A 10,561-nucleotide genomic window follows, 5' to 3' on the forward strand; every position below is an offset into this window, starting at 1 on the left:
ATAATGAAGTAATGAAGATGTCAAGGTAAAATTTACATCAGACCAATTCAACGTTCATCGACTCTTGAAGCAGAAATTTCTTCGTTAACTGAATTTAAGCTGCTGCTACCTTAACAGGAAAATGTTGTCACTGCCCCTACAAAATTATTAGACGAATTCCATGGGATTTGATATTTCTCATCTAGCGGGTTTAAAGCTGGCTCATTCAATTAAAATGTAGATGAAGTTGGTAGGCAAGAGGCCACTGATTTCATGCAGTTGAAGATGGAATGGAGTACAAGGGTCAACAGAATATCACGAGTGACACTGGCTGAGAGGAATTTCAACAAAAGGAAACCACTTCAAGACCCTGAAGATATTGCCAAGCTTGCCACATATTTGGTTACCGAGCTCCAGAAACTTGAGACTACCCTGGATCCTGCTTCAGCTGACATTGCGAAATTTCGAAAAGTGGTGATAGTCAAGACTGTTGCTATACAATAGGCGGCGGCCTTGGATTTCAGAAAAAAAAAAGTTAAAACAGACATGGGACTGGATATGACTCAGTTGCAGTGAGTATTGACAGGGTTACTGTAAAATGAATAGATAAATTATGTGCTAGAGTTTAAAATATATAATGTAGATTGTTTACATTTTTACTTTAAGGAAAACTGTAGCAACGGTTACTCATGCTGCATTTACTCCTGTCAAGCCATCTGCTTGCAATTGGGAGCAACCCCTAGATGAATCCTTTTCATCTTTGCAACAACCTCCCAGCAATTTTTCACCATCTGTATGGCAGGCATATTCCAATATGTTGAACGATTCTGGTTGCAACATAAACAGTGAATATGTGTAGACATCTTCTTAAGTAATCATGCACCAGATGTAGGCTTTTGATCATATCTAAACTAAAATTAAGCGTTAACCAATGCTAGACTCATAATTATTAAGTAATATTTATGAAGGCTTATGGTATTTTAGCCAGGTTTATGTTGGAAAGACGGGTTTATTCGGATTTGACCTATCTGCCATTATTGTTTCTAAAATTATGTTGCTACAATTTGGTTGTTTTTTATACTGGGGATTCAGCTACAAGCAGTGTGCTAAGTTTGTAAAGAAAATTGTATCGTAATTTATTTGGCCCATTTCACGGACTTTCAAATATTATACCTAATAAACACGGTACGCTAACAAAATGTCGTGATATGTGTTTTTTGTGAATTAGTGATCGTGAAACAGTTACAAATCAATAAGATTGTGGACACTGTACATTTCGGACACCGAGGATCAAGTTTCAAATCATGGCTGACAGCACTCGAAGTCGTCGACGTCCTACCCCATCTAAACACTGGGATGAGAGCAACACAAACAATTGGACAACCCAACGATATATCGAGGAACTGGCTAAGCTGGGTATTAGTGTCCCTGCCACATTGGGGAAGTTGTAATGAAGAAACTATATCAGGAGAATCGAGGAATAACCCCAGCGAACGCAGATGCCCGGATAAGCGTTGAATCGAGGGAAGAGGAAGTCGCAAATGCCGTGATTGTGCCTCTGAGTACGGAACCAACTCCAGGGAATACTAACAGTATTGAAACGACCAGAGCAACAATTTCAAGCCAAACACCATCGGGGGAAGGATCAAGATCTAGCGCATCAACCAATGTTGCATCAGGATTGAGAGCCAATTTACCTAATATGGCGGCCTCCTCGAACAGTGACATAGTCTGCAGCATGCTGAACACCATGCAGAGCATGCAACAGACAGTACTCGGGCTTCAAAACACAGTCATGAGTTTGGTGGCCGAAAAGAAGAACAGCAAAACAGATGACCACTCAATGGACACAGCAATGGCGGCTATTCGTCAACAACCGGCAATGAAGGGTCCAACTACAGGTGGGTACACATTACCTAGAACTGAATTTGGCATCCCGTCAGACTCTCTCTCACACATAGACGTAGTCACTGAAAAGTTAAGAAAAAAGATTTGGGAATTTTTGGACACTAATATCTTATTTTCCGACTCTTGTGACTTCCCCATGTAGAAATCCAATGCAACATGACTTTTCTATATATGCTAATACTTTATAGGAAGTTACACCGAGTTAATAAGGTATCAACATCCTTCCATGGTTCTCTTCTGGCTCTTGTAGCCCGGAACAGGTTTCTCAAAGCCTTCCACAGCTGCTACACAGATTTGAGATCCACTGGAAGTAGGGCTAGTCTCAAGACTCACTAGTTACACCGAGTTGACTGGTACAATTGAGCTGTACCTTTCTTCCGGCTCCTGCGACTGGACTGCTGTCTTGAACTGGTTGTTAGCTATTGGAATTAATGGCTGAGTCTGCCCCTACTGATGCCAAAGTAACGTGTATTTTGTGTTACATTTTAGTGTATATGTTTAATAGATGTGTTCTGGAATGTTGTAGTGTTGATTAATAAACTAGCTTTGTACATTCATTCAGACTTCTTCTGGTTTCTTTCCAACATAAACAACATATGAATGCCCTACCACAAGTTCTGGATGATCTGAAAGAATATGGAGTTAAAGGAGAACCTGAAAACTTAGCCACATTTCATGACCAGGTGTATGTTCCCTACTTCAGAATGTGATTGAAAATCTCCAAGACAGATTTCCTGATAATCCAGTCCTAGAGGCCCTCACCTTACTGGATCTAGATCTACTAGGTGATGATCCATCAGAACATGACTGGATTCATCAAACAAAACTGCAGGTAATGAAATAGATAAAATATTATGATTATTTTCTTGTTGTGTACAAAAAGGTAATGTTTAAAACTTTGTATCATTTTTTTTATTCATCATTGGGATAACATAGTATGAAAAATTATTTAAAATGTTATATGTGTAATACATATATTAGTTGTAGAAAGTAACCAGAAGTCTCTGTCGAGACTGTAGCTCTACTGGTTTGTACTTATCAAAAACCATTGCACTGTTTTATGTATCTCTGTGTAGTCTACTTGTGTGCAAACTTATTTTGAAATCAAACTAAAACTGTAGAAGGAGTAGCGTTTTAAAGGAATTTCACAGGAAATTCTATTTTTAGTAACCATGGCAACACCGTTCATCGAAATCAAAAACAAATGCACTATTCTATGCATCTTAGTGTAGTCTACTTGTGTGCCAGGTTATATTGAAATCAGACCAAAACTGTAGAAGGAGTAGCGTTTTAAAGGAATTTCACAGAAAATTCTATTTTTAGTAACCATGGCAACACCGTTCATCGAAATCAAAAACCGATGCACTATTCTATGTATCCTAGTGTAGTCTACTTGTGTGCCAAGTTATATTGAAATCAGACCAAAACTGTAGAAGGAGTAGCTTTTTAAAGGAATTTACAGAAAATTCTACTTTTAGTAACCATGGCAACACCGTTCATCGAAATCAAAAACCGATGCACTATTCTATGTATCTTAGTGTAGTCTACTTGTGTGCCAAGTTATATTGAAATCAGACCAAAACTGTAGAAGGAGTAGCGTTTTAAAGGAATTTCACAGAAAATTCTATTTTTAGTAACCATGGCAACACCGTTCATCGAAATCAAAAACCAATGCACTATTCTATGTATCTTAGTGTAGTCTACTTGTGTGCCAAGTTATATTGAAATCAGACTAAAATTGTAGAAGGAGTAGCGTTTTAAAGGAATTTCACAGAAAATTCTATTTTTAGTAACCATGGCAACACCGTTCATCGAAATCAAAAACCGATGCACTATTCTATGTATCTTAGTGTAGTCTACTTGTGTGCCAAGTTATATTGAAATCAGACCAAAACTGTAGAAGGAGTAGCGTTTTAAAGGAATTTCACAGAAAATTCTATTTTTAGTAACCATGGCAACACCGTTCATCGAAATTAAAAACCGATGCACTATTCTATGTATCCTAGTGTAGTCTACTTGTGTGCCAAGTAATATTGAAATCAGACCAAAACTGTGGAAGGAGTAGTGTTTTAAAGGAATTTCACAGAGAATTCTATTTTTAGTAACCATGGCAACACCGATCACCGAAATCAAAAACCGATGCACTATTCTATGTATCTTAGTGTAGTCTACTTGTGTGCCAAGTAATATTGAAATCAGAGTAAAATTGTAGGAGGAGTAGCATTTTGAAAAATTGTTTACAGACAGACGGACAGACAGACAGACAGACGGACGGACGACGGACGCATTACTATCGCATAAGCTCTTCTGGTCTCTGACCAGTAGAGCTAAAAACTAAGACTTTTTGGAACTCATTGCCTGCTACTTATTACTCCTTGCTTACTTTCTTATAAAATTAACTTGAAGACACTGGATGAGAAATTTCCATCCATTGGCATGAAAGAAGATGTCTACTCAGAGTGGGAGGGACTTGAGCAACTTCTTTACAAGGAGTGTAAGGGCATGGGATTTAGACCAACCCTTCAGAAGATTGTAAAGTTGGGCACCGTCTATTTCCATGTATGGCCAAATTTGCTGCCATTGGACTTGTGCTACCCGTTTCTACAGCAGACTGTGAGAGATGTTTTCCTGCTTGAAAAGACTTAAGACTCCATTAAGAAACAGATTGGGACAGAAAGTGTTAAACTGCTTAGTGAACATTTCATGTGAAGGACAACCTCTTGAAAAGTTTGATTTTGAGAAAAGTGCAATTAGTTTTGCTATGGGAAAGAATAGAAAAATTTTTGTATAAATACTAAATACTGCATTCCGATTCAGGCAAACTTACCCCATGCATCAAAAATTTTCTGGGGAAAACACTGAATATGTCGCGAAACTTAGACAGAAACAATCCTTTGAATTGGACTAGCTGTTACAGAATTGCGTGAGAAGTTAAATGGTTTGGGAATTGCGGTTCCAAAGGGATTGCCCATGACAGTGTTAAGACATGCAGTTATACAATGAAAACAAAAGAGACCATGTGACTGACTGACCGCGGGAAATAGACTTGAGCAAAAATGACGTGAATGAAAACAACAATGACGGACAACAAGCATTGTTTACCACTTTGCAAATGATGGCACAGTCCTGTATGGCCTTACAAAATACTGTAACGTCGTTACTACAGAAAGACAAAGAATAAAGTGCCGCGCTACAGCATGATACGCCCGTCAAAAAATTACAATTTTCTTGAACAGTTTAGGTGCAAGAAAATCACATCAACCTTGATTCTAAGATTTTGATGATTTTTCCATTCCTTAAAATATTTATCCATCCCCTGTGATGTAGGCATCAATTATAATAAATATTACATCACTGATAGATTTCTGTGCTGGTTTCGTTAAACCTTGTCAAATGCCCATCATCAAATTAGTCTTAACAACTTAATCTATACCAAATTAATTTTGAAAAGAAAAGGCTGGCCATCAAATGACATATGTTATAAACTGAATGCCCATCATCAAATTAGTCTTAACAACTTAATCTATACCAAATTAATTTTGAAAAGAAAAGGCTGGCCATCAAATGACATATGTTATAAACTGACCAGCAGTTCTTCTGTCTAATCCCCAAAGGGCTGCTTAATCAGAGTGACTGAGACAGCTAGCATTCCTACATTGAACTCATTAATTAATCTATAACTGGATACTTGTCTACTCATTACTACCAAGAGATGAGTGGGTCTGCACTATCTACTATAAATTTTTTTTAAAATTAGTTTTTAAATTAATAATATTACATAATATCAGATTAGTCTATTATGAAATATCAAATTAGTTTTAATTACTTTTCATCAAATTCATTTTAAAACTTAAGCTAGTCAACAAGAGCTATTTTTAATCAAACAGGCTTACCCATTTGCCCAATTCTCAGGGGATAAAGATAACACCAATGCTCTGTCTGTTAGCTCCTCACACTCAAAACCCATTAATTTCTCTCTAATTTGACATGCAATTTTCTGTTATCAAAATTCTTCTTGACCAGTGCTTGATAATTACACTCATGGGAGACATGGGATTTCTCTAACATACATTACATTTGTTTTAGACTGCTGTCAAGTATATGCTTTAAAAAATAAGTATTTTCTTGATTTAACACTTTTTTAATAAGAACAGTGCAATACTCTTACATTATTTGGGATGTGTAAATGAATAGTAAAAAGACACTTTTTTTTTTTTTAAATTCACTTAAATTAAAGGTCACAGTGACCTTGAAATAGGTCGCGACACACCTTCTACCTAAGATGCATAAACTGGCCACGTTTGATGATTGTAGGTCTTATGGTTTTCTAGTTATGGGCCGGAAAGGATTTTTCCATATTTGGCTATAACTTCTTAATTAAAGGTCAGAGCGACCTACTTTTTGTGCGCGACACACCTTCTACCCAAGATGCATCAGATGACAAAGTTTGATAATCCTAGGCCTAGTAGTATTAAAGTTTTGAGCCGGAAACGAAAAAGCTAACAGACAGACGGACAGACAGACGGACACGAAGCCTATAACATAATACGTCCCGTCTTAAGACGGGCGTATAAAAAGAAGACAACCCTTTATAGAAATTTAATACAGCGTTACAGAATACAGTCACTGAATCGAATATATGTGTGAATCTGATAGAAGTGCCTACCACACACCTACACCTGCAACAAGTGGAGCCACAGGATATTCAGGTACTCATTCTCATTTTTCTATATTGCATCACAATAATATGGTGGTATCTTCAAAACAAGTTGGCAATGTTGATTTGGTTTCGACAGATCTACATAAGAAGATTCTAAGAGGTGATGATGTCAATCTGTGTGCGCTATTAATTCCCTCTTTTCAAATGGAGAAAAAAGAAGACAGGCCAGATAACCATTTGAGTAGAAATTTGACTATCAGTGAAATTGTTACAGCTTTCTGCCATAACATATGATCGAATCATGTGTGTCCCAACAGCATACCCTGGAGGCAAAATGAACTTGATGGGTATTTAACACACATAATAGAAATAAACAACATCTGGCCCACCAAGTTCTTCGAATATCATAAGCTGTTTTTGGCTAAATGTGCCATTAATTTGAAGCAGAAAAACATTTTGATCATTTGGTCCAAGAGTACGACGAATTACTTAAGGGAGTAGTTGCGGGATCAGAGGTAAATTCCTGCAACGCTTGCGATTCTACGGCTCATATTCAGATGACTCAGACATTTGTCCAGTTAAAGCAATTTGCAACCAGAAGTCTCTGTCGAGACTGAAGCTCTACTGGTTTGTACTTATAGCAAAGGAAGAGAAAAGTACTTAAGCAGTTGGAAATTGAAACTTTTCAACAGCAATAAATAGAATAATGATCCTTAATTAACCCTTTACATTTTACTGAACTGTTATGCAACATACACTTAATGTTCCCATCATAGAAATAGAAATTTACCATTTCCCCGCAAGGACCTTATAGCGTGGTACACATTTCTCTAAAGTTTAGAGTAAATAATACTATGACGTAATATTTTGATACAAATATTACTTTTCTTATCTTATGAGATTTTTGCAAGTATGAAAAAGAAGGATATTGGCATAAAATTTAAGATTTAATGAACTTTTTAAAGTGCGTGAAAATGTGTGATTGCGGGGAAACGGTATATGTGTGATTTTGCGTTAGAAATAGGAAATGGTATATGCGTTAAAATGCGTGACTGCGGGGAAGGGGGTTAAGTCTCTTTATGTTCTTAGTGCAGTCTACTTGCATGCCACATTTATATTATAATCACACTAAAATTGTATTTGGAGTCGCAATTTGAAAGAATTTCACAGAAATTTCTGTTTTTAGTAACCACGGCAACACCGTTCATCGAAATCAAAAACCGATACACAGAATTATGTATCTTAGTGTAGTCTACTTGTGTGCCAAGTTATATTAAAATCAGACTAAAACTGTAGAAGGAGTAGCATTTTGAAAGAATTTCACAGAAATTTCTATTTTTAGTAACCACGGCAACACCGTTCATCGAAATCAAAAACCGATACACAGAATTATGTATCTAAGTGTAGTCTACTTGTGTGCCAAGTTATATTGAAATCAGACCAAAACTGTAGGAGGAGAAGCATTTTGAAAGAATTTCACAGAAATTTCTATAACCAGGGCAACACCGTTCATCGAAATCAAAAACTGATACAAAGAATTATGTATCTTATTGTAGTCTACTTGTGTGCCAAGTTATATTGAAATCAGACTAAAACTGTAGAAGGAGTAGCATTTTGTAAGAATTTCACAGAAATTTCTATTTTTAGTAACCACGGCAACACCGTTCATCGAAATCAAAAACCGATACACAGAATTGTGTATCTTAGTGTAGTCTACTTGTGTGCCAAGTTATATTGAAATCAGACTAAAACTGTAGAAGGAGTAGCATTTTGAAAGAATTTCACAGAAATTTCTATTTTTAGTAACCACGGCAACACCGTTCATTGAAATCAAAAACCGATATACAGAATTGTGTATCTTAGTGTAGTCTACTTGTGTGCCAGGTTATATTGAAATCAGACTAAAACTGTAGAAGGAGTAGCATTTTGAAAGAATTTCACAGAAATTTCTATTTTTAGTAACCACGACAACACCGTTCATCGAAATCAAAAACCGATACACAGAATTATGTATCTTAGTGTAGTCTACTTGTGTGCCAAGTTATATTGGAAACAGACTAATTAAAACTGTAGGAGGAGTAGCATTTTGAAAGAATTTCACAGAAATTTCTATTTTTAGTAACCACGGCAACACCGTTCATCGAAATCAAAAACCGATAGACAGAATTATGTATCTTAGTGTAGTCTACTTGTGTGCCAAGTTATATTGAAATCAGACTAAAACTGTAGGAGGAGTAGCATTTTGAAAAATTGTTTACAGACAGACAGACGGACAGACAGACAGCTAGACAGACGGACGGACGATGGACGCATTACTATCGCATAAGCTCTTCTGGTCTCTGACCAGTAGAGCTAAAAACATGCAATTTCGAAAATATTCCAAGGCTTTAAAAGATGAACCATTTTTTTAACAAATGTTGGTATTCCAGTCAATCAGACATTTTTTAATGTTTTTAATGTAATTAAATATTGTTTATATAAAAGTATAGAGTTTCGCACCATTTATCAGACTATTTTTATCACGTGCTTTCATGAGCCAATGAAATCATTTCATTTAGAGACAATAGCTTGATTCTAGTGTTATCATTGATCTCTGCTGTTTTTTAACTTAATTTTTTGGATTCCTATGGAATATTTGACCATTAAACAGAAATGGATACTTGTACAATGTAATCGATTCAATTTTGGAAACCTGTTTTATTAACTGTGTCTATATGTGGCAGCGGAGCAATTTTTAATGGATCACTGAATAGTCGTGTCACGAGCTCGGTGAACTTTGAACTTTCAAAATGTCAACACGGAAAAGGAAAAGTGATAATGTGAGAGTAAGACAGTCAAAATTGAATGGCCAACATCGCAAATACATTGGAGACGTTGCAGCGATCTCTCTCTAAGATTTCAGAAGATGTGAAGAATTTAAAGGAAAATCCAAACGTGAATACGGAATCCGAATCGCCAGTTGTAGGCTTCTATAGCCACAACTTAAATTCATCCATCGACACTAACAGAATTGGACAAGCTTCGGACAGCCTTCCGTATGTTGAGACTAGGCCAACAAGTATAAGGAACAATATCATTCAAGATAAAAACATTAATCTTGCACAGTTGTTATTGCCTCATGAGATAGAAGAAAGTAAGTTTCAAGATAGCGAAGGCAAGATAGTTATCTTAAAAAATTCCAGCGACAACAAACTCTTGAGGAATCTCACCATCAGTGAATTTATTCTGACTTTCACGAAATTCAAAAATGTTATGTGCTATCCTTGGCGTAGAGCAGAACTTAACGCATATGAAAAAAATATTGTCGAAATGTCATCAATGACAAAGGGTTCGTATGCTTTCTATGAGTACCACAAAGCATTTTCTGCAAGAGCAAGTGCATTATTACAGCAAATATATATAAAGATAGACTGATCTATTAGAGATATGAAACTGAATTAAAATTTTGAAACTTATTCCTTGTCTTAAAGTTTTATATAAATTGAATGTTTAAAGCAAGTTTAAAGCAAGTTTTAGACAGAGTAGGGGTGGATTCTACAAAATACAATGGACATTCTTTTCAAATAGGGGCAGCCACTTTGGCAGCATGCGCTAGGATGATCATCTAATCAAATCTTTAGGTAGATGGTCTTCAGATTGTTACACTAGATACATTCAAACTCCTCAGTTAGTACTTCGAGATGCTCAGCATAGCATGTTAAATACTCAGAAATAATTTCATTATTAGCGACTGTTATCAAGATAGCAGTTTGTATCTTGTCATTAAGAAGATTTCTATTATCCTGTTAACAGTTCATGACTTAAAGGTCAATTCTGTACTCAAATCTATTGGATTTTTTTTTTAATTGAACCAATATGCTTTATTGGTTATGGAATAATCAATGAAGTAGTGTTATTTACATATGAGCATATATACTTTTAATGTTAGAATTACTCTTATTTCTCAGGTGCTAGTGTTCATGTTCAAATAGGTACAGGCAAAGCAAAGAAAAATTTGTTTGAAAAATTGGACAC

The 10,561-nt window shown here is 36.0% G+C and overlaps 1 pseudogene; it reads left to right on the plus strand.

Moving 5' to 3' along the window:
• The first annotated feature begins 1,429 nt into the window (after nt 1–1,429).
• LOC134245730 (uncharacterized) lies at nt 1,430–4,678 on the plus strand (annotated as a pseudogene).
• Nucleotides 4,679–10,561: the final 5,883 nt, after the last annotated feature.

The sequence above is a fragment of the Saccostrea cucullata genome, unplaced genomic scaffold (assembly GCF_032062105.1).
Source record: "Saccostrea cucullata isolate Sc308-1 unplaced genomic scaffold, CSIRO_AGI_Scuc_v1 ctg11666, whole genome shotgun sequence".
Classification (NCBI taxonomy): domain Eukaryota; kingdom Metazoa; phylum Mollusca; class Bivalvia; order Ostreida; family Ostreidae; genus Saccostrea; species Saccostrea cuccullata.